Genomic DNA, 26,317 nt, shown 5'->3' on the forward strand with positions numbered 1-26,317 from the left:
AGGAGGAAGAATAAGGGAAGGCTGACCAAAGAGACTGCTGTTGATGACTAGTGAACTAATTAACTTACTTATTTTTTAAAAGATATCTATAGAAAACAAGGATAGGTAATGGAAAATGCATATAAAAACATGATCCAGTCTGTAAAAATGGTGTTAGTGGTGCTAAAAGCTCAGAAAGAGTCAAGGCTGATGCAGAAAGCTAAGGGCAACAATGTTGGGAGTTTTTTTGGTCTTTTTCTGGAGAAAAGAGGAGGACCAAACAAGGGGATAGGAATGCTACTTTGGTAGAAGAAACAGTGATAATAGATCTTGAAGAAGGCAAACTTGATCAATTTTTGCTTTGTTTCTGTTTTTGGTGCCAAGGAGAATGGTTTTTGAACTAGAAAGGGCAGAACAAAAATACTTGATAAGGAAGTAATATTCAAGTGGGGAGATGGTGAGAGTATCTTGCTGTTTGTACCAGGGTGCTGAAAGAACTGAAGATATGATTGGTGAACCATTGCTGGTGATGATGTCTGAATGATCATGGAGACTGAGAACAGTACACCATAGGATTGAGAAAGGACAGTGTTCCAATTCTGAATAAAAGGAAGAGAATGGAGTCTGTTACTGGAGGTCAATGTATCATTAAAGGCATGGTTAGTAATCATTTAGAAAAGGAAGCAGACAAAAAAGCTAACATGACCATTGGTAACAGGCAATATATACACATTACAAACACACACACACACACACACAAATTAATAGTTATACTTGTTATGGGGAATGGCTGAACAATCTGTAGTATATGAATGTAATGGAATATTACTGCATCAAAAGAAAAAACAAAAATAAAAAAGTCAGAGAAACTTTCATAAACTAATGAAGAAAAAATAAAGTAAGCAGTACAAAGAGAACACACACAGTAATGACAACAAGATGAACAAGACTAAAAGATACTGGAACCTCTGATCAATGCAGTTAATAGGAATGATGAAACATACAGCCTATTCTCAGTAGAGAGATACAAAATATGAAATGAGACTTATGTTGTCAGGCATGGCCGATTTATCTTATTTGACTATGCTTCTTTATTACAAGAGAAAGATCTATGTAGAAAAGGAAAATTGGGAAATGACAACACTGTAAAAAAAAAAGTAATTAAAAAAAAGCCAAGTCATTTCTTTTTAACAAAGCCTGGAGCCAGAAACACCTGGATCTTAATCCTAACACTTACTAGTCTTGTGACCTTTGGCAAATCATTTAAGCTTTATGTGCTTCAAAAAACTCCCTAGGAAATTATCTACTAAATTACACGGACTGAAATCTGCTTCAGTGGAAGAAATTTTTATACTGAAGTTTTTCTGCTAAAGAGATCACAGATGTTTCTCATATTGCTACAGGATATAGTTTATCTAGATCTCATCAAAGTATCTGACAAAATTTCTCACGCTATTTATTCTTTTTTCAATTATTTCATTTTTCCAATTACATATAAAAAGTTTTAAACATTTTTTTAAAATTTTGAGTACCAAATTCCTTCCTCCCTCCTTGCCTTCCCCCCTCATTGAGAAGGCAAGCAATGTGATATATGTGCAGTCATGCAAAACATATTTCCATATTAGTTCAGGTTGTGAAAGAAAACAGATTACAAAAAAAAAGAAATTTAAAAAGTATGCTATTCTTGCAGAAAAGATAGAGATGGAGGCTAGATAACAGTACAGTTAAACAGAGTCAAAGTGTTAACTGGCCAGTTCAGAAGAGCAGTTATTAATAGTTTGACACTGTGGTAGAAGGTCTCCTATAGAATGTTCCAGGGATCTGCACTTAGCCCCGTGCTGTTTAACATGATTATCAATAAGGGATAAGGTCATAACAGTGCACTGATCAAATCTGCGTTAACACTTTGGGTGACAGGATCAGGAGCCAAATGAAAAAAAAACCAAACAAACCTGGAAGCGCTTCGCAGGAATAAATGTAAAGATCTGGACTTGGTTCAAGAAACAGGTATAAGATGGGGAAGCATATAGTTCATCTGAAAAATATTTTCGATTTTTAGGGGACTGCAAGTTCAGTAAGAGTCAACACCATTGTAATACATATGGCAGCCAAAGAAAACTAATGCTATCTTCGGCAACACTGCAAAAAAAATGTACAGATGCCAAGACAAGAGAAGTGATGCAGTACTGTTGTACTTTGCTTTGGTCAGACTACATCTCAAGTAGATATAGGGGAAACATGATAGTTGAGTATCTGAAGTACCATCACAAAGTAGTATTAGACTATTCTGCTTTGTTTGGGAAGCAATGGATAGAAGTTGCTATGAGGTAAATTGAGGCTTGATGTACAGAAAAACTTCCTAGTCATTGGAGTTGTCCAAAATTTCAATGGGCTGCCTTGGAAGATAGTAGGTTCTCTCAGTGTTATGGAGGGAATGGACTCTTCTTTATGTATATATGTGAGCAGATGGCCTCTGAGGTTCCTTCAGCTCAAACTCCATAATCATCATTTGTTCAACAAACATTTAAGTACCCATGTACTTTAAGGGCCTATGCTAGGCACTGAAGATACAAAGACAAAAATGAAATACCAGGCTTTTAAGAGTTTACCTTTATTAGGAAGAAACATGTCCACAGAAATGTAAATATGGGGGTAGGGATAGGCCCTAGACTTAAGATTTCATTAAGTACAGGAAGCTCCTGATGAAGAACTTATTCTATTAGTCCCTGTCTAGCAAATTTTCTGCAATTAGTCTTAGAGCAGGTTTCATGGATCCCTTTGGCATTTTGGTTAAAACCTACAGACTTATTTTTTAAAACTTTATTACTTAAAAAAAATTTTATTTTTTTCACCCAATTACATGGAAAACCAATTTTTAAAAACTTTAAAAAAAAAATTTTAAGTTCCAAATTCTCTCCCTTCCTGAGATAGTAAAAGCTGATGTGCAGTCACATACATCATATTTCACATTAGTCATTTTGTGAAATAAAACAAACCGAAAGAAAAGGAGGAGTGTCAAACAACTGGTCAGAAGGAGATTACAGCGGTGTTTTTGCTAGCATTGAGGCAGGACTCTTGCTTTGCCCATACTTGGCTGTGGGTCACAGTTCTGGGTAGCAGTCCTAAGGCAAGGAGGAGCACCAGCATACCAGAGCTTTTGGCCAGAGCTGACCCTCCTCACAGTTCCAGGGCAGAAAAGAGTTCCTGTGGTCACTCACAGACCACAGCACAGGCCAGGAGAGCAGTCAACACCTCTCCTTTGATCATAACACCTTGGAAGAACTTGAAGAACTTACAGGTCCCTAGAAGTATCTGTGAAAACAGTTGCACATAACCCTTGAAGCCTGGAACAGTATGCTCTCCATCCTGGAAGCAGAGCCCTACTTTAACAAAGAGTTAAAAGTCAACTAACAGGCTGGGAAAATTAGCAAACAACAGGAAAAAACTCCTGGCTACTGAAAGTGACTATGGTGACAAGGAAGCTCAAAACACACGCTCAGAAGAAGACAACAAAGTCAAAACTCCTACATTCAAAGTCTCCAAGAAAAATATAAATTGGTCTTAAGCCATGGAGGAGCTCAAAAGGGATTTTGAAAATCAAGCAAGAGAGGCAGAGGAAAAATTGGGAAGAGAAATAAGAGTGATGCAAGAAAACATGAAAAAAGAATCAACAGCTTGGTGAAGGAGACATAAAAAAATACTGAAGAAAATAACACTGTAAAAAATAGACTAGATCAAATGGTAAATGAGGTCCAAAAAGCCAATGAGGAGAAAAATGACTGAAAAAGCAGAATTGGCCAAATGGAAAAGGAGGTCCAAAAACTCACTGAAGAAAATAATTTCTTAAAAATTAGAATGGAGCATGGGGGCAGCTAGGTGGTGCAGTGGATAGAGCACCGGCCCTGGATTCAGGAGGACATGAGTTCAGAACTGGCCTCAGACACATAACACTTACTAGCTGTGTGACCCTGGGCAAGTCACTTAACCCCACTGCCTAGCCAAAAAACAAAAAAAAAAGAAATTAGAATGGAACAAATGGAAGCTAATGACTTTATGCGAAATCAAGAAATTATAAAACAAAATCAAAAGAAAGAAAAAATAGAAGACAATGTAAACTATCTCACTGGAAAAACAACTAACCTGGAAAACAGATCCAGGAGAAATAATTTAAAAATTATGGACTACTTGAAAACTACAATTAAAAACAAGAGCCTAGACATCATCTTTCAAGAAATTATCAAGAAAACTGCCCTGATATTTTAGAAAAGGGCATAAAATAGAAATGGAAAGAATCCACTGATCACCTCTTGAAAGAGATCCCAAAGGAAAACCCTAGGAATATTATAGCCAAATTCCAGAGTTCCCAGGTCAAGGAGAAAATATTGTGAGCAGCCAGAAAGAAACAATTCCAGTATTGTGGAACCATAGTCAGGATAACACAAGATTTAACAGTTTCTACATTAATGGACTGGAGGGCTTGGGATAAGATATTCCAGAGGTTAAAGGAGCTAGGATTATCAAGAATCACCTTGCCAACAAAACTGAGTATAATCCCGCAGGGGAAAAAAATCAAAGTTATCTATAGCCACATGAAAAAATACCCAACTCACTACTGATTGGAGAAATGCAAATTAAAACCAATTCTGAGGTACTACCTCACATCTATTACATTGGCTAATAGGACAGAAAATGTAAATGACAAATGTTGGAGGGGATGTGGGAAAAATCACACTTTAATGCACCGTTGTGGAGTTATGAACTGATTCAACCAATCTGCAGAGCAATTTGGAACTATACCCAAAGGGATATAAAATCATGCATATCCTTTGACCTAGTAATACCACTACTAGATCTGTAATCCAAAAGATATAAAAAACAAAAAGGAAAAGAACCTATATGTACAAAAATATTTATAGCAGTTCTTTTTTGGGGATAAAGAATTAAAAATTGAGGGGGATGCCCACCAATGTGGGAATGGCTGAACAAGTTGTGGTATGTTATTATGATGGAATACAGTACAATAGTACTATAAGAAATGATAAGCAGGATGCTCTCAGAAACACCTGGAAAGACTTACATGTGCTGATGCAAAGTGAAATGTACTGTGTACAAAGTAATAGCAATACTGTAAGATGACCACCTGTGAATGACTTAGCTATTCTCAGTAATACAATGATCCAAAACAACTCTGAAGGACTTAGGATGAAAAATGCTATTCCCATCCCTAGAGAAAGAACTGATGATGTCTGAATATAGATTGAAGCATACTTTTTAAAAAACTTTTTTTCCTTGGGTTTGCTTTTTTTTGCCTATATTTTCTTTCACAACATGACTATTATGGACATGTTTTACATGAGTACATATGTACAACCTATATCGAATTGCTTGCCTTCTCAATGGGGTGGGGCCGGGGAAAGAATATGGAACTCAAAGTTTTAAAAATGAATGTTAAAAATTGTTTTTACATGTAACTGAGAAAAAATAAAATTCTAAATAAAAGCTAAAAAACAAAACAAAAACAAAAACCCTTTAAACCCTGTTCTTTGTCCTCACTGTGACCTTGATTCCCTCTACCTCTCAGTTCTTTCCTAGGCCATACCCTCCCTTCCTTCCCCACTGTAACCCCTCCGCGAACCGTGAACCAACTCAATTGTATATTATGCTCCTTCTTGACTTGCTGGTGAATGAAACCGGAAGATATTATGAAACCATGATGATTAAGTCTACCACAATTATTCGGGTCAGTCAATAAGCATTTATTAAATGCTAATTATATATCATACACTTTGTTAAGCACTAGGGAGACAAAAAACTCTTTCCCTCAAGGAGCTCCTATTATAATGGAGAAAACAAGATGCAAATGACTATGTCCATACAGGTTATCACAGAAGGAAGGTCCTGTAGGGGTGGGAGGGTGGGGGAAGAGAGGAGCGATCAGACCAGGAAAGGTGTCCTGCAGAAGGTAGTATCTGATCTGTCTTCAAGTAAGCCAAAGAAGTGTGGAGGTGAGGAGGAAAAGCATGGAATTGAGAAATGCAATATTATATGAAAGAAACAGCAATAAGGCCAGTGTTGCTGGACTGCAGAATACATGGAAGTAATGATTGGAAAGGTAGGGAGGGGACAGTTATGAAGGGTTTTTAAAAAGCCCAAACAGGATACTGAGTGATATGGTAAAATCTGCACCTAAGAAAACTTCTTTGACAACCAATCAGAAGATGGATCAGAAAGGGAAGAGATTGGAGACAGGGAGACCAATCAGCATGCTATAGCAATAGTTCAAGTAAGGACTTCTATCAACTGTCTGAGTGGAAAGGAGAGGGAAAGAGATGTGAAGGTAGAAATGACTAGAAGTGGCAACAGACCAGGGAGAGAGTAAGAAGTCAAGGATGACTACAAATTTATGTTATCTAATCTCAACTGGGCTGTAAACGCAGCAATGTAAACATTCTATTACTCCCTAATTCACTAGCCCACTTTCCACAGCAGCTGTTCCAAATTCTCACTCCTCTCTCTTCAAGCAGCCAAAAGCACCTCTTTCCTGAATGCTTTAAGCAGAGATCTTCCATTCACACTTCGTTTAAAAAAAGGCATTTTCTTTTTCTCCCAAATGCTCCCCTCAACAAGTGAAAGAGGAAAAGAAAAAGGAAAAGGAAAAGCAAAGCCACTATAATATGCACTCAAGCAAAACAAAATCCCAAGTTAACAATGTCCAAAAATTAAGTCTCATTCTGCATGCTGAGCCTACAACCTCTCTGTGTCAACAGACAGGTGGCATATTTTACCATGACTCCTTTGGAATCATCATTCATCATTGCACTGAGGAGAGTTCTTAAGTCTTTCAAAGTTTTTGTCTTTACAGTGTTGTTACTGTAGAAATTATTCTCTCAGTTCACCTGTCTTCACTCTGCATCCATTCACAAAAGTATTTCTAGGTTTCTCTGAAACCATTCTTACTAGTCATTTCTTATGGAACAATGGTATTCTGTCACATTCATATACCATAATTTCTTCAATCATTATTACCCAAATAATGGGCACTCCCCTAGTTTCTAGTTCATTATTACTAGAGAAGAGCTGCTAGAAATGTTAATATACATGGATCCTTTCCCTTTTTCTTTGATCTCTTTGGGGCATAAGTCTATTACTGTGTCAAAGGGCAGTTAATATTGACTTTTTGGATATAGTTCCAAACTGCTTTCCAGGATATCTCAGACCAATTCATAGCTCCATCACTGATGCATTACTGTGCCTATTTCTTTGTAGCCCCTATAGCACGTAATTTTCCTTTTTTGTTATCTTTGCTGATTTTATGGTGGGATGAAGTGGAACCTCAGAATTGTTTTATTATGGCACAATATTAAGTGGTGGGCTAAGATGGTGAAACAGCAAGAAGGAACATAACAAACATCCCTCAATAACATTCCTCCAAAGAAATCTAGAAAATGCTCCAAATCTGATCCTGATTAGGAAACCCCAAGGAAAAAATCAGTGTCAGTTTTCTAGCCCTGGTCAAGCATAGGGACAGAGACCTGAGGACGTTGAGAATAGAGGCCAGCCAGGATTTCAGTGTTTGAAGCATTCCAGGTAAGTGGGAAGCTGTGTATGGTGAAAAGTGTAGGTCCTAGATTTGGCTTAAATGTGTGTAGGACACAGTAACAGGTGCCAAATGGGAACTTTGTAATTTAGTTCTGGGTCACAGATCCAGGGTAGACTGAAGAAGGGACCTCCATCTAGGGATAAGGAATGATCAGAGGCATTAGGCCAACTACCAAGGATGGAGCGAGTTCAGAAGCAAGCAGCAGCTATGTCACTCAGACTCCACAAGGTCTCTGTTACACCTATAGCCCAGGATATTTGTTGTTGTTGTTTGTTCTTCGTTCTGGAAGAGGACCATGGCATTAGGAAGATGATGCCATGACTTGCAAGTGAATTAGATTTAAGTGAGGGAGGGCTGTGCAAGGTCAGCAGTCTCACTTTCTCCTCTGCAGCCATCTGGGTCCAGTGGCAGGACACAGATCAGAACGACTGGAGATGGCTCCAGGGCTGAGTACATAGTCAGTGGACTTATAATCAGGGCAAGAATCTCAGACCAATGGGAAACCTACAACCCTGTCATTCTGAACCAGTAGAGCTTTCCAGTTGGATGAGAGTGTTTGAGTCTAGCAGCAGTCTACTGGAACTACAAATGGGGTAAGCTTATATACTTATTACTTAGTCCAAACCCAGGTCAGGAACTTGCAGAATTCAGACCACGAAGGGCTGTGATCAAACTTTACCCAGGATGAGACCACTTTGGGTGCATGGAAAGTTTACAAGCCCCTAGCTAGAGTTGTCCCTGGGATACTGGGATAAAACAACACTCAATATCCCAAGACAGCAGCAGCAGCACTAGACCAGACATGCTCATTAGAAGTGCATTGGACCTAGCCCTAATATTTAGTCTGAAAAATAAGGAAACAAAACTAGAATCTAATCATAAAAAGCCATTACAGTGATAGGGACAATTAAGACACTAACCCAGAAGAATGACATCAAAACATCTGTAAGCAGAGCCTCAAAGAAAAATACAGGTTAGGCACAAATTCAACTAAAATTCCTGAAGATGAAGAAAAAGTTTGAAAAAAAGTTAACATTTTTATCAATGAAATGAGAGCACTGGAGGAAAAAACTGGAAAAGAAATTAAAGCCATAGAAGCAAGAACTGGAAATGGAATAAACTGCTTGATATGAGATACAAAATACTGTCCAGGCAAAAAACTACCTGAAAATTGCAACGGATCAAATAGAAGCTAATGACTGTATTAGAGAACAAGAAATATTAAAACAAAATAATGGGGGGAAAAAGAAGAAAATGTAAGTATTTCATAGCAAAACAAAATAAAACAAAGCAAAAATAAAAACAAAACAACTAACCTGAAAACACTCTGAGGAGAGAAAATCTGAGAATCACTGAGCTACCTGAAAGTCATAACCAAGGGGCAGCTAGGTGGTGCAGTGTATAGAGCTCTGGCCTTGGAGTCAGGAGGACCTGAGTTCAAATCCAGCCTCAGACACATAACACTTACTAGCTGTGTGACTCTGGGCAAGTCACTTAACCCCAATTGCCTCACAAAAAAAAAAGTCATAACCAACCCCCCCCACCCCTGCAAAAAACAAAAATAAAACAAACCAAAAAAACCCCAACATATTTCAAATCTCTAAAAAAAGTGCCCACATCTCTTAGAACCAGAGCGCAAAGTGTATTAGAAAGAATTTACTCTTCACCTCCTGAAAGAAACTCCTAAATGAAAAGTTCCATTAATATTATATCCAAAATCTAGAGCTTCTAGGTCAAAGGAAAAATACTATAAGCAGCCAGAAAAGAAGAATTCAAGTACTGAGGAGCTAGTTAGGATCACATATGATTTTGTCTGAAGGAGAAGAAAGACTGGAATATATTATTCCAGAAGACAGAGGATATAAGATTACAGCCAAAAACAACTTACTCAGCAAAACTGAGTTTCATCCTACAAGGGGAAAATGGACCCTTAACAAAATAGAGGACTTTCAAGCATTTGTGATGAAAACACTAGAGCTATACAGAAACCATGAAGTGCAAAGAAGTCAAGAGAAAAATAAAAAGACAACCATAAGGATCTAACTAAACCAGAATAAAAGTCTTACATTCTAATATGGTAAATGATACACTGATCCTTTCTGAATCTATCATCATCACGGGACAAAGAAGATGTCTAATTAGAAAAACTGGGAATAGTTCTCTATGTCTTGATGATCTTAAAAGAACAAAAAGCGAGGGTAACAAGAATACACTTGCGGGGGGAGGGAGAGGAAGGTTAGGGGAAATTATCTCACATAATTAAGGTGAGAAAGTAGAAGACTACAAAACAAGGAGGTGGGGAGTGGCTAACACTTGAACCTCACTGTCATGTGAACTGGTCAAAGGAAGGAAAATACACACACACACACACACACACACACACACACACACAGAGCTGGGTAGAGAAACAAAAAAGGGAGAATTTGAAGGAAGGTAGATTGGGTGGGGTGGGGTGGGGAGAACTAGTCCTAAGCAAAATTAATTAAAGATGTATAAAAACATTTCTAACTTTTTTTGCAGTGGCAAAGAATTGGAAAATGAGGGACTACGTATCAATTGGGAATGGCTGAGCAAGTTATGGTATATAAATGTGACAGAATACTATTGTGCTATAAGAAATGATATGGGGATCATTTTTTAAAAACCTAGAAAGACATGAACTGATGCAGAGTGAAGTGAGCAGAATCAGAAGAAAAACGTATACAATAATAGCAATATTATAAAGACAAACAACCTTGAATGACTTAGGAACCCTGATTGATTCCAGATGACTAATGACGACACATGCTGCCCACGTTCTGACAGGGGGGTAAATCATTTTCTTTTGGGGGGAGGAGGGAAGAGAGATGGTCAATGCAAAAATTTGTTTTACTTCATCATATTTTTTTTTAAACAAGGATTTTGTTTTTGTTTCTCTTTCTTTTATATCTCAAATGCCCTTTAACTTTTACAGGAATAAGACAAGTGGGGAGGGGAGGAGAAGGGAAGGGTGAGGGAGAGAAGCCAGATTTTTGCTGATTAAAAACAAAATAAAATTTAGTAAAAATCAAAAATCTGCCTGTTTGTATTCTCTTATTTTAAAAAAAAATTTTAATTGATACTTGTTTTTATATTGTTTAAGGAAAAAAAAGGAATCAAGAAAAAAAATCAAAACCTAACAATATATTTTTTAAAAAGCTGACAATACATACAATATTCAATATATGACTATATTTCACAGCTGTGGAACCCTCAACTCTGCAAAAATAAAAGAAGGTGTTTTCTTATATACCTTCTTTGGGGCTAAGCTTGTTCTTTGATATTTTGTGGTAATTTTCCATCAGTTCTCTATCTGGCAGTAGTTAGCATGTTTCATCATGGGTCCTTCAGAAGCATGGCTGGTTATTGTGTTGTTGATCAGGGTTCCTAAGTCTTTCAAACTTGTTTGTCTTTACAATATTGTTGTTATTGCATAAACTGTTCTTCCGGTTTTGCTCGCTTCATTTTGCATCAGTTTATAATCTTCCCACATTTTCCCAAAAATTCCTTCATCATTTCTTATACCACAACAGTATTCTATTACATTCGTATGTCATAATTTGTTCATCCATTCCACAAATTGATGAGCATCTCCTCAGTTTCTAATTCTTTGCTGTCACAAAGAGTTGCTATAAATATTTTTTGTACATAAGGATTTTTCTTTTTGGGGTTTAAATCTGGGAGCAGTATTGCTGGATCAAAGGGTATGCACAATTTAATAGCTTTTTGGACATAATTTTACATAAATTCCAGAATCGATGGACTAGTCCATAGCTTCACCAACAGTACATTAGTATACCTGTTTTCCCAAACTCTCTAGCATTTTGTCAGTTTCTTTTTTTGTCACCTTAGCCAATCTGATGGGCATGGGATGATACTTCAGAGTTGTTACAATCTACATTTCTATAACTAGTGATTTTGAGCATCTTAAAATATGGTTATTTACAGCTTATCTATTCATATCCTTTGAAATCATTTCTCAATTAGGGAATGGTTCTTTTTGTTGTGCACTTAATTAAGTTTCTTATGTGTCCTGGAAACAAGGCCTATATTAGAGAAACTTGCTACAAAGGTTTTTTCCCAGGTTCCTGCTTCTCTTCTAATTTTAGCTGTATTAGTTTTGTTTGTACAAAACCTTTTTTACTTTATACAATCAAAATTATCCATTTTACCTCCTGTGAACTTCTCTATCTAGTCTGGTTATGAACTCTTCTCCTATCCACAGATCTGATAGTTAATTTTTCCCATGCTGCTCTAAATTGCTCATAATGTTATCCTTTATGTCTAAATCAAGTACTCATTTTGAATTTATATTGGTATGCAGATGTGAGATGTTGGTCTACGCCTACTTTCTGACAGACTATTTTCCAGTTTTCTCAAATTTTTGTTAAAATAGTGGGTTCTTTGTCAGAATAGCTGAGATCTTTGGGCAATCGAACCCTAGGCTACTGTGCTCATTTGCTTCTGTATATTGTGTACCTAAACTTTTTGACTGATCAACCTATTTCTTACCCAATATCAAATTATTTTGATTACAGCTTTGTAATATAGTTTGCAATCTGATGCTGCTAAGCCCCTTTCCTTCGCATTTTCATTAATTCCCTTGATATTACTGACCTTTTGTTTCCCTAGATATATTCTGATTTTTTTTTTGTAGTTCTATAAAGTAATCCTTTGGTACATTGGTGCAGCATGTCATAAATAAATTAATTTCTGTGGTGTAATATTTTTTTTACATTGGCTCAGCCTATGCTGAGTAATATTAAGTAATTAATATTTCTTTAATTATTTAGATCTATCTTTACTTGTGTGAAGAATGTTTAAAACCGTGTTCATATTGGTCTTGTTTGTCTCTTGGCAGGAAGACTCCCAAATATCTCAGAATGTCCATAGTTGTTTTAAATAGAATTTCTCCTTCTGTTTCTGCTGTATTATGTTGGCAATATACTAAAATGCTAATGATTCATGTGCATTTATTTTATATCCTGCAACCTGCTTAAGTTAGCTGTTTTGATAAGTTTTTTAGCTGCCTCTTGAAGGTTCTCTAAGTAAACCATCATATCATCTGCAAAAAATAAGTTTTGTTTCCTCTTTGCCTATGCTTATTCCTTCCTCTGTGTGTGTGTGTGTGTATGTGTGGTTAGCCACCATTTCTAGTACAATACTGAATAGTAATGGTAATAATGGACATCTCTGCCTCACCTTTGACCTTAACGGAAAAGCCTTTGGTTTATTGCCATTATAGACGATATTTGTTCTTGGTTTCAGATAGATACTAATTATTTTAAGGAAAACTCCATTTATAATCTATATTTAAGTTTATGGTATTTTTAATAGGCATGGGTGTTACATTTTGTGAAAAGCTTTTTCTGCATCTATTGAAATAATTGTGATTTCTGTTGATTTTTGAACTGGCCAAACGGAAAAGGAGGTCCAAAAACTCACTGAAGAAAATAATTCCTTAAAAATGAGAATGGAGCAAATGGAAACTAATGACTTTATGCGAAATCAAGAAATTATAAAACAAAACAAAAGAAAGAAAAAATAGAAGACAATGTAAACTATCTCACTGGAAAAACAACTAACCTGGAAAACAGATCCAGGAGAAATAATTTAAAAATTATTGGACTACTTGAAAACTACAATTAAAAAACAAGAGCCTAGACATCATCTTTCAAGAAATTATCAAGAAAAACTGCCCTGATATTTTAGAACAAGGGCATAAAATAGAAATGGAAAGAATCCACTGATCACCTCTTGAAAGAGATCCCAAAAGGAAAACCCCTAGGAATATTATAGCCAAATTCCAGAGTTCCCAGGTCAAGGAGAAAATATTGTGAGCAGCCAGAAAGAAACAATTCCAGTATTGTGGAACCATAGTCAGGATAACACAAGATTTAACAGTTTCTACATTAATGGACTGGAAGGCTTGGGATAAGATATTCCAGAGGTTAAAGGAGCTAGGATTATCAAGAATCACCTTGCCAACAAAACTGAGTATAATCCTGCAGGGGAAAAAATAGACATTCAATGAGGTAGAGAACTTTCAAACATTCTTTTGAAAAGACCAGAGCTGTGGGGCAGCTAGGTGACACAGTGGATAGAGGACCTGAGTTCAAATCTGGTCTCAGACACATAATACTTACCAACTGTGTGACTCTGGGCAAGTCACTTAACCCCAATTGCCTCACCAAAAAAAAAAAGACCAAGGCTGAATAGAAAATCTGACTTTCAAATATAAGACTCAAGAGAAGCATGAAAAGGTAAACAGGAAAGAGAAGTCACAAAGGACTTATTAAAGTTGAACTGTTTACATTCCCACACAGAAAGATGATATTTGTAACTCATGAGACCTTTCTCAGTATTAGGGTAGTTGGAGAGAATATATATATGGAGACAGAGAAAGGGCACAGGGTGAGTTGAATATGAAGGGATGAGATCTAAAAAAAAAAAGCAAAGGGTGAGAGAGGATTGTACTGGGAGAAGGAGAAAGGGAGAGGTAGAATGGGGCAAATTATCTCACATGAAAGAGGCAAGAAAAAGCTTTTTACAGTGGAGGGGAGGAGGTGGGGAGGTGACAGGGAATGAGTGAATCTTACTCTTATCAGATTTCGCTTAAGGAGAGAATAACATACACATTCAATTGGAGAATAGGGGGGGAAGGGGACAAGAGAAGGGAGGATGATAGAAGGGAGGGCAGACTGTGGGGGGGGTAATCAGAAGTACTTTTGAGGAGGGACAGGGTTAAAGGAGAGAACAGAATAAACAGGGGGTGGGATAGGATGGAGGGAAATATAGTTAGTCTTTCACAACATGACTATTATGGAAGTGTTTTGCATGACTACACATGTATAACCTATATTGAATTGCTTGCCCAAATGAGGGTGGGTGGGAAAGGAGGAAGGGAGAGAATTTGGAACTCAAAGTTTTAAAATCGAATGTTAAAAACTTTTTACATGCAACTGGGAAATAAGATATACAGGCAAAGGGATATAGAAATATATCCTACCCTACAGAAAAACAGAAGAGGAAGGGGATAAGAGAAGGGGAGGCAGATTGGTGGAAGGGGTATTCAGAATGCATGCTGTCTTAGGGGAGGGGGAGGGGAGAGATGGGGAGAAAATCTGGAACTCAAAATCTTGTGGAAGCAGATGTTAAAAACTAAAAATAAATAAATTAATTAAAAAAATTTTTTTCTAGGAATTCTTTTTGTACTTATATCCAAACTACATTTGTCTCTAAGGCTTTACTTGTAAATTTTTTCAAGTCATTCTCTTCTCTGTCTTCAGATTCCCTGTTGCCATAATAACTATGGTTGAATTCTTTGTTTGCTTATTCTTCCAGATCATTTCTTGACTTTGGACTTTATGTTAGTGCTGGGCTATGCAAACTTCTGGGGGGGTGGGGTAGAAGGTTGAGAATGTCTGGCTTGAGCTTCTCAAGTTATTTTATGTCCTACTGCTTTAGCAGTTGTGGCTTGGTGGCCTAAAGGGTTTCAATGCTCCCAAACTGGTATAAAACCCAGGGGAAAGTCTGTTCATTGCCCTCCTGGTCTGAGTTTAGCATTTTCCTGATCAAGGTTTGGGTCTATTGGGTTGTTTCTGGTTCAGAGTTTCAGAAGATCGCTCCTAGACTCATTCACTACTGGCCTGCGGGAAAGTCCTGCAAATCAGAGCAACTGAACTATCAGCTCCCCTCTTGTCTAGGATACCATTCTCGGCTTCTGGGTTCAGAGACACACAGCTACTGTGTACTTCTAAGAACTTACCCCATGCTGAGTCACAGCCAGGGCCCCCACTTACTTGATAGCTCTCCACCTTAGATCTGTGATCCTGCACCGAGTGCAGGGTGAGAGCAAAATAGCACTTGTTCCAGGACTCAGGCACTGTTTAGGGATCCTCTGGAATCTCTTTCTGATGCTTGGTCTCAGCCCTCAGTCTCTGGCTGGAATGCTCCCTGCCACAATCCCACACTCCTGGCCAGATCACTCCTTGTGGTCTGCAAACCTCTCTATCTCTTTCTCTAAGCTTTCCTGAGCTGGAAAAAATGATTCACTGTGACTTCTTGGCTTTCCCATGCAGTATTCAGTCTGGTGCTTTTTCTAGATTTTTGTCAAAGAGTTTGGGGGTGGAGGAATAAGCCAGACATTTAAAGGTTCCTCTCACCTCACCATATTGGCTCTGCCCCCTTCTCCCTCTTTTTAAAACAAATATTATTTACTATATGGGATTTTTTTTGGGGAAGAGACGGAGTCTGGGATACTGGGAGAAATTTTGGTGATGTAAAAAAGAAATAAAAAATATTTTTTATAAAGTAAATTTGGAGGGAAAAAATACATCAACCACCTATATGTATGTATGTAACCTGCTTCTCTCTTTTATATCCATTTGAACTCTGAAGAATATGATAAGATGATGATCTCAGTCTAATTTCTTCCAGACTGCTTTCAAATTTTCCCAGCAGAGAAACTCTATGGGAGTTCTTTCCTAAGGAATTTATGTTTTGGGGTTAAAATAGTGGGTTATTGAATTCTATTATCTCTGATTCTCCCTTGTCTAGTCTGTTAAGTGACCTATTTCTCTATTTTTTAACCTTTATCAAATAGTTTTGATGACTGCTGTTTTATAATATTGTTGGGGATATGGAAGTCCTTATTCCCCTTCACTCCTACCTTTATTATTTCCCTTGATAATATAGATCTTCTGTTCATCTAAATGAACTGTTATTTGATTGACATACAGAAAGTATTCCTTTGATAATTTGACTGGTGTAGTATTGAACTATAAATCAGCTCTGGTAGTACTATAAATTTTTATTATTTTGGCATGGCCCAATCATGAACACTCAATTTCTCCTGCTATTTAAATTCTATATTTCTTTAAGAAGCACTTTATAACTGAATCTGTAAGTACTGAGTGTGTTTTAGTAGGCTGACTTCCATATACATGTTTTTTTAGTTATTTTAAATGGGATTTCTTTTTATATTATAGCTTCTCGGAATTTGTTATTATTATTTTAAAATGCTGTTAATTTGTGGGTTTATTTTTTAGCCTGAAGTAAATTATTTTTCAGCCTGAAGAAATGCATTTTCTTTTTTTATCTGGAAGTTACTGTCTCAATTAACTTCCATACTGATTTTATCTCTTCTTTGCCTATCTTCACACCATTAATTTCTTCGTGTCTTACTTCTAGTATTTCTATAGCCATTTACAATAATATTGAGGGAAAAATAAAAAATAATAACACTGAGAAGACTGGGCATATTTGCTTTATATTTATTTGGAAATTACTTGGGAAAAATTGGCAAAACTTCTAGTTTATCTCCATTATATATATGATGCTTATTTTTGGTTTTAGATCTATAAATTTGCACCAACTTACTACGTACCATGGAAATGAAACTTTTATCGGAGAAATCTGCTGCAAAGATTTTCCTTCCAGTAAACTATTCCCTTTAATTTAGTTATATTAGTTTTATTTGTGGAAAAACTTAATTTTATATAGTCAACACTGTCCTTTTAATCACATATCTACATTTGGAGTTTATCTTTATATACACTGTGAAGGACTGGTCTGAAGTTAATCTGTGGCAGAATGCCTTCCAGTTTTCCCAGAAATTTCTTTTAATCAAATATTGAGTTTTTACCCCATCTTTGGATTTATCAAGCACTAGTAGGTCTATTTGTTTCTGCAAATTATATACCTAATCTACTGATTGACCCTTTTTTTTTAAAACAAGAACCAAACAGTTTTGATGATTATGGCTTTGTAGTAATTTCTGAAATTAGTTTGAGATCTGGTGCTATTTTTTCCCAACTCCTCCTCAGTATTTTTCTTGATACTCTTGACCATTTTGTTCTTGAAGATAGATTTCGTTTTTATTTTTTCTACATAAATTAGTGCTTTGGTAGTAATGACTGGTATAGTACTGAACAAGTAAATTCATTTATATAGTACAGGGTAAAAGGGGAAGAAGCTGTTCCCAAAGACCAACACAGCCAAACTGGGCAGTTATGACAGAAGAGATGTCAATGGGGAAGAGTATAAGTATGTACTCTTCACTGCCCTTAACTGCACTGGCAGGCTTGTAGTGGCTCAGACGCAAAGCAAGATAAGCACTCTGATCCATGGTCCCTAAGCCATTCAAGATTCAAACTTAAAGTTTTAAGCAAAGAACTGATATGGCATTAATAAGAAACTGTCTCATCACCTGTGAGGCAAGGCAGTGCGGGCAGTCACCACTGAAATCAAGATAATCCTTGAATAGACTAATAACACAGCAGTGGTCCTGGAAACTTACCTGTAATTGTACACAGCAAGCAAGTGGCTGAGGAGGGGAGCATTGCTCTTAACTAACCTAGAGACTGCTCCCTTCTTCAGTCTCCTGATTAGGCCTTAGCATATATGTATCCTAGGGGATACAGCCATAACAATGAAACAAATTTTGACTGGCTCAAGAGTACAGAGCCAGTCATTTTTATTATAGTAACTTAATCTACCTATAAATAATGTCTCTAATTATTTATCTGTCTTTATTTTCATAAAATGTTTTTGAAGAGTTCCTACGTGTCTTGCAGGCAGAATCCCAAGACATACATATATTATATAGTTATTTTAAATAAAATCTCTCTCTCTTCCCATGTTTTGTTCATAACATAAATAAATACTGCAGAATGACAGCTCTTGGTTTTAGATAGATACTACTTACATTAAGGAAATGTCCATTTAGTACTATGTTTTCTAATTTTTTTCTACAGAAATGGGTATTATACCACATCAAAAGCGTTTCTTACATCTACTGACATAATATTATTTTTGTTTTAATTATTAATAGCTTATTATGTTCATAGTTTTCCTAACATTGAAGCAAGGTAACATCCTGGTACAAATCTAGTCATAGCTGGTCATAGCATATGATTTTTTTTTGACATGTTGCTAGAATCTATTTGCTAATATTTTATTTAAAATTTTTGTGTTAATATTCACCAGAGATACTAGTCTATAGCTTTCTTTCTGTTTTGACTCTCTCTACTTTAGGTAACAAGACCACATTTGCATCACAGAAGGAACTTAGTAGGATTCCTTTTCACTACTTTTGAAGTTTATTTAAAAATGAAATTAGCTTTTCTTTGAATATGTGACAAAATTAGCTTGTAAATCCATTTGATCGTAGGATTTTTTTCTTTGAGAATTAATTTATGGATTGGTCAGTTTCTTTTTTTCTGAGATTGGGTTATTTAAATTCTCTATTTCTTCTGTTAATCTTGACATTTTACATTTTTGTAAATATTCATCCATTTCATTTATGTTATTGCTTTCACTGGCTTATAGTTGGGGCAAATGGATTTTAATAGTTTCCTTTAATTAATCATCTGTTTTGAGTTTTCCTTTTTAATTTTTGATGTTGGCAATTTGTTTTTCCTTTCTCTTTTTAAAGTCAGACTGAGTAAAGATTTATTTATTACATTTTTTTTTCAAAGAGTAACCTTAGGTTTATAATTCAGTGGTTAATCTCTTCTTTGACGTGACCCTTGACAACCAACCATCCTCAGTCAGTCTCTAGTCAACCTATCTGCAGGCTGAAGAAGTTTACAAGTTGTGCAGGTCTGAAGTAAGTCAATATTTATTTAGCACCAGCTATGTGCCAGGCTGTCTGCTTTCTAATCTATAAAATGTGCTGGAGAAGTAAATGGCAAACCACTCTAGTATCTTTGCCAAGAAAACCTCCAAAGGGGTCATGAAGAATGGGACATGACAGAAAATGACTGAACAATAACAGCAATGTGCTAAGCACTAGGAATACAAAGAAAGACAGAAGACAATCCTACCCTCAGGCAGCTCACAATCTAACAAGGAAGACAACATATAAAAAGAAGCCTAAAGTATGCGGGTATGTCTGGTGGGGGTGGAGGGGTGTGTGAAACCCAGAAAGGGGGCACCATGAAGTCCAGAGGAGTGTAACCAGTGTCAGAAATTAAAAAATTGTTGGCCTGGGAACCCTCTTTAAATGGAGAGTCTGGGAGGACTGAAATCAGGGCTTGAAGTCTCTCACTATTACAGTTTTGTGGTCCATTTTTCTCTGTAACTTTTTTAGCTTTTCCTTGAAGTATTTAACTGTTGTGCTGTTCAGTGCATATATGCTAAGTATTGATATTAACTCATTCTCTAAGGTACTTTTCAACATTTTTTTTGTTTCTATCTCTTAATCAAGCCTGGTTTTGTTGTTGTCTCGTATAAGGGCATATCACCCCCATTAGCCAGAGTTCCTTAAGAGTAGGTTCTCTTTTTTTGGCCTTTTGTTGTATCCCCAGCACTTAACACAATGTCTAGCATGTAGTAAATGCTCAATAAATGATTATTGAATGATTGTTACTTACGCTTCAGTGAGTCTAGATGAAGCATAATACATGACACTACTACTAATAATAGTTAACATTTATATAATACTTACTATGTGCCAGACATTGTGCTAAGCACTTTACAATTATTATCTCAGTTGATTCTCACAGCAACCCTGGGAGGGAGGTGCTAGTATTGTCCCCATTTTACAGATGAGGAAACTGAGGTAAGCAGATGTTAAACGATTTGCCCAGGGTCACACAGCTAGTAAGTGTCTGAGGCCACATTTGAACTAAGGTCTTCTTGACTCTGGGCCAGGAGTTCTACTATCTAACTCCAGTCTCTTATTTTACCCTACATGAATCGAGTATGTATTTTATAAACATCTTGTTACTGGCTTTTACTTTCTATTTTGCTTTCCTCTTCAAAACCAATCTCAGATACTCAACTAGCTGTGTTACCTGGGCAAGTCACTTAATCACATTTCCCTCAGTTACTCACCTGCAAAATGAGCTGGAGAAGAAAATGCCAAATCACTGCAGTATTTTTGCCAAGAAAACCCCAAATGGAGTCTGGAACCAGCATGGCCCCACTACCACCACCACCATCACCTCACTTAGGCCTCCTGGCTTCCCTAAATCCCAACTAAATCTCTTTCTTCTTCTGAAAGTCTTTCCCAACCCCTCTTAATTAGAATGCCTTCCTTCTGTTAATTATGTCCTATTTATCCTTGTTTGCACTTTTTTTTTGTTGCTTCCCCTCCTCCCAACCCCATAACAGTTAGCTCTTTAAACTGACTACCTTTTGCCTCTCTTAGTATCTCCAGTGCTTAGCATAGTGTTTTACAGTAGAAGGTACATAATAAATGTTTAATGACTGATTGTATTAAAAGATAGAAAGTTTCAGCTGAATGATGAGGTCTCAAACTAGGCAGTGAGGGGTTGAATAGGGAGTCTGAGAAGAATTGAAGATAATGAATGACTGTAGAGTACTTTTTTCTAGGAATTTGCCTATATAAAGTAATAGATACGTAGGATGACAGATTGACGATCATAGGATTCAGTAAAGTTGATTTTTTTTTATAAGGATAGGGAAAACCTAGGCGTGTTTGCAGGCAGCAAGCAATAAGGAAGTAAAAGATGAAAGAAAAGAGCAGCGTGAGGAGAGGACCATGAGGGCAATCTCAATAATTAGAAGAGATGAGAGGGTATGGGATCAAGGGTACAAAAGCAGATGGCCTAATCGAAGAGAAGTGCTACCTCTTTATCAGAGACTGGAATAAAGGGAAGAGAAAAGTGGGAATATCAAGAGGTCTTGACATGTAGGATGGAACTTAGAGCAGTGAATAGCCTCTATTTTCCTAGTAAAGTATTAGGTAAGGGAGAGGAAGTGGATGGTGTGGGACACTTAAGGGAGGACTGCTACTGCACCTCTGTTGGGGGGAATAAAAGGACTGCCTTGTTGCAGTCAGGGACCAATTGAGATGAGATAATAAATTTGTAAGTGGACCGAGTCAGCATGGTTTCATGATTTTGTTCAGTGGGTGAGTAGAAGAGAAAGTGGATGGGGAGAATAATCAGGTTTGGAGTTTGGCAAAGCCTAAGAGGTGAGAAGAGAAGGGGCTAAGGGATTCAAGAACAGAAGATAGTGAACTGGTTAACTAAAAGGATAAGACCATGAAAGAAGGAAAGTGAAGTCAGAGCAGGGTGATGGTCTGGAGAGTGCTAAGGGTTAGAGACTAGGAGTCATAATTACAATGAAGAATTGATTTAAAAGAAATGAGGCAAATTAATTAAAAATTTTAAAAAAGGAATGAGGCAGAGGGAAAGATGAAATAGTAGTAGGTTGGAGTTAAGAAAAATTTGGAATTAGAACTCTGGTGTGGGACGGAGAGATCAATATTACATCTGTTCTTTTGTGTGAACGAGGGGAAACGAATGAGTGGTTCACAGAAACTGAAATTAAGAAAAAAGGTATTTGAGAAACCAAAGTGCATGATGAAGTCCCCTAAAATAATGGTAGGTAGAGAGGAAGACTATGAGCCATGTACGTAAATATTTGAGAAAAAAGGGAGAATGACCTAGGGGCTAGCAAACATTCTGTCACCAGAATTTGTGCAGAATGAAGCTGACAATAGCTTCACACAAAATTTTTCTGGGGAAAGAGCAGAATGGATTGGGGGAAGGGGGTATAGAGAAAGAGAAAGAGAAAGAGAGAGAGAGAGGAAAGTGGATCTCTATTTGGCCTGGCCTGGAAGTATAGTGGTCACTTATAGGCTCAATCCTACTGCTGATGGGCAATGAAACTTTGACCTGCTGTTTCCAATCTGTACTGGTATGTTTTTCTTGGGCAGCTTGGTGCCCTGCTGCCACCTTCCCTCCCAATACCTCATCACATTGGTGCTGGACTTAGTTCAGACACTTAATTATCTTTGGCTCTACTACAGCTCAGAACCAACATCAGCTCACTTGAGCAGCAGGGATTACAGGTGTGTACCACTATACCAGTCTCTGGTTTGGTACAGGACTACAAAAATGATAAAAATGGTTGGTCAGAGGCAGGGAACCATGACTCCTCAGTGAAAAAACAAAAAACAGTACCTGGGGCCAAGAGATCACAAATTTAGATCTAAAAGAACTCTCTGAAATCATCTAGTGCAGGGCTTCTTAAACTTTTTCCACTCGCGACCCCTTTAGCATTTCTTAAACTGACCCCATATGGGGTCTCGACCAACAGTTTAAGAAGTGCTGAATTTTGCAAAAGAGGAAACTGATTGCTCAGAGAAGTTAACTTGCCCAAGGTCACACATCTAGTAATAGCTGAAATCTAAACCTAGGTCCTTACTTTAAATCCAGTGCTCTTTTCAGTGCACTCTATCAGGACACTAGGCTTCGACACTGTGTAACCATGGGGAAGTTAATTCAACTCTAGGCCTCAGTTTCCTTACATATAAAATAGGAATAACAACATTTGTACTTCTAAGATCACAAGATTACTTTGAGAAAACCAATTCATAAACCTTTATACACTATGTAAATGTGAGTTACTATCATGTTTATGTCTAGAGTTGTGAAAATACAACATGATTTTAAAACTCTTTGGCTACAGCAGTTGAAAAAGCCACAAGAAAGCAATGTTACTCCGTACTGGACTCCCACCTCTGTGGCCTTGAGCTCTGATTGGTAATAAGCATTTAATTTATCTTGTCTAATTCCTAGTAGTTAAATACAATGAGGTTATTTGCCAAGTTGTTGTTTGTTGTTCAATCATTTCAGTAGTGCCTGACTCTTCTATGACCTCATTTGGGTTTTCTTGGCAAAGATACTGGAATGGTTTGCCATTTCCTTTTCCAGTTCACTTTACAGATGAGGAAACTGAGACAAACAGGGTCTGAAGCCAGATCTGAATCCAGGAAAATGAGTCTTCCTGGTTCTAGGCCTGGCACTCTATCCACCACTGAGCTACCTTTTATTCCTTCTTCCCTGTCTCACATCACTTTGTGTTACTATTTCCTTTTTCATTCTGGTCATAGGTGAAAAGGTGGCTTTCCTCTATGGCAAGGCCAAACTATCTCTAGGTATACTCCCTTGATATCATCTCTCTCTCTTCTCCAAGTCAAGAAGCATTTATTAAATGTTTCTTATGTGTCAAGCATTATGCTAAGTTTTGGGGATACATAGAAGACAAAAAAAATCTTTTCTTAAGGAGAGCACATTCTACTAGGGGAGACAACATGGAGAGATATTTGTACAAAAAAGATATGTACGTGATAAAGTGGAGATAATTTCAGAGGTAAAGCACTAATATTAAGGACTGGGAAAGGCTTCTTACAGAAAATGGGAATTTAGCTGAGACTTGAGGGAAGCTAGGAAGCTGAAATGAGGGAGAGCATTCCAAGCATTAGAGAGAACCAGTGAAAATGATGGGAAATAGGAGATGTTTGAGGAACAGTAAGGAGACCAGTGTCCCTGGATGGAGGAGTAAGGAAGGGCAGAGTGTGTAAGGTATAAAAAGACTAGAAAAGAAGAAGGGCTAGTTTACGAATGGCTGTAAAATTAGAAGATTTCATATTCGATCATGGAGGTGAAAGGGAATTACTGGAGTTACTTAATAAGGGGTAAACATGGTCAGGTTTATGCTTTAGGAAAATCAATCTGATAGTTCAGTGGAGAATGGATATGAGATAGGGAGAAACTTCAGGCAGGAAGACCAATCAGTAAGCTACTTCAATACTCTAGGCATGAGGTAATAAGAGCCTGCACCAGAACGGTAGGCAGTATCACAGGATAGAAGGGTATGTATAGGAGAAATGTGTAAAAATGATAGGACCTGGCAACTTACTGGATATTAAGGATGACAGAGAATGAGGAATTGAGGATGATACACCTGGTTGCAAACCCAAGTAACTGGGAGGATGGTGATAATGTCAACAGTAATAGGAAGTTAGGAAGACGGAAAGGTTTTGGGGGAAAGACAGTGATTTCAGTTTTGGACATAATGAGTTTAAGATATCTATTTATTTATTTTTTGGTGATGCAATTGGGGTTAAGTGACTTGCCCAGGGTCACACAGTAAGTGCCAAGTGTCTAAGGTCACATGTGAACTCAGGTCCTCCTGACTCCAAGGTCTGAGCTTTATCTACTGTGCCACCTAGCTGCCCCCAAGTTTAAGATATCTACTTGACAGACATCAAGTTTGAGCTACCTAATAGGCAGCAGGTAAAACAGGAATGGAGGTCAAGAGAGTGCATAGGCATAGAGATGATAACTGAATACATATGAGCTGATGAGATCACCGAGTGAAACAGGAGCAGAAAAGAGGGCCCAGAAGAGCACCATGAGGATCACCCATCTGATGTGTGTGATCTGCATAAAGATTCAGGAAGAGGCAGAGCCAAGATGAAGGATTAAAAGCAGCAACTCAGCTGCACTCTTAGAACATCCCCTTCCAAACAGCTTTAAAATAATGCCTCAAATCAAATTTTGGAGTGACAGAGCCAACTAAAAGGTCAGGGTGAGCCATTGTTTCTAGCCAAAGGTAACTTAGAAGTTTGACAGGAGACCTCTGTGACACTGGGGTGGGCAGCAGCAATAGCAGCAGGAACCCTCAGCCCAGATTTAGCAAGGGGATCAGGCTCCGTTTCGCACTTCTATTGCCCATAAGAAGCTCTAGGCTGCAGTCCCAGAGTGGAGAGGAGCAACTGTGACCAGTCACGAGGAAGCAGGGGCCCTAGTCAAAGTTCTAGGACCAAGAGGAGTGGTAGGGCTTATAGCTGCAGGGGAACAGGGATCCTGCCTGAGTAAAAAGACCAGAATATAGACCAAGGGAACAATGACCATACCTCTCTCTGGATCACATCACCTTGAAAGCACAAAAAACTTGCAGATGTCCCAGAACAAGTCGCAAACAGCAGCACAAAAAAACCCTGAAACTTGGGACAGCTCCCCCACCTCTAAGCAAGCAGAGCCCAACTTTAACATAAAGTTCAAAGTCAAGAAATAGACTGGAAAAATGAGCAAACAATAAAAAAAGAACTTGACCATAAAAGGCTACAATAGTGGGAAGACCAAGGCAAACTCAGAAGAAGACAACGATGTGAAAACAGATTATGAAAAAGAGCCTCAAAGAAAAATGCTAATTGGACCCAAGTCCAACAAGAAATCCTGGAAGAGTTAAAGAAAAAGATAAGAGTAATAGAGGAAAAACTAGGAAAAGAAATGAGAGTGATACAAGTTAATTATGAAAAGAGAATTAACACCTTGGTAAAAGAGGCACAAAAAATACAGAAGAAAATAACACCTTAAACAAAAAAGAATTGGCCTAATGGTAAAAGAGGCACAAAAATTCACTAAAGAACTCCTTAAAAGACAGAATTGGCCAAATGGAAAGAGGTACAAAAGCACGCTGAAGAAATTAATGCCTTAAAATTGGAATTAGGTAAGTGAAAGCTAATGTCTCCATGAGACATCAAGAAATAATAAAACAAAGTCAAAGATTGAAAAAAATAGAAGAAAATGTGAAATATCTCATTGGAAAAAACAAATGACCGGGAAAAAAATTAAGGAGAGATAACTTAAGAATTATTGGACTAATTAGAAGGAAAGCAGAAAAATTGGGGGGGGCAGGGCGGGGAGAGGAAGAAAGATGTCATTTCTCAAACATATATATCTGACCATAAGAACTCTGTCAAATTTATAAGAATATGAGTGATTCCCCAATTGATGAATGGTTAAAGAATATGAAGAGACAGTTTTTTGATGAAGAAATCAAAACTACATATGGTCATATTTTTTTAAAAAATGCTCTATCCAGCAGTAAGAGATTGAAAGAAAAATTCCATTTAAAATAACTGTAGACAATATAAAATACTTATGAGTCTTC

General features: G+C 37.3%; 1 protein-coding gene across 5 annotated transcripts in view; it reads right to left on the reverse strand.

Moving 5' to 3' along the window:
• Positions 1 to 26,317, reverse strand: part of GATAD2B (GATA zinc finger domain containing 2B) — a 98,884-nt gene that overhangs the window by 17,689 nt on the left and 54,878 nt on the right. The window lies entirely within an intron of this gene.

The sequence above is a fragment of the Phascolarctos cinereus genome, unplaced genomic scaffold, assembly GCF_003287225.1.
Source record: "Phascolarctos cinereus isolate Bilbo 61053 unplaced genomic scaffold, phaCin_HiC Scaffold_5;HRSCAF=322, whole genome shotgun sequence".
Classification (NCBI taxonomy): domain Eukaryota; kingdom Metazoa; phylum Chordata; class Mammalia; order Diprotodontia; family Phascolarctidae; genus Phascolarctos; species Phascolarctos cinereus.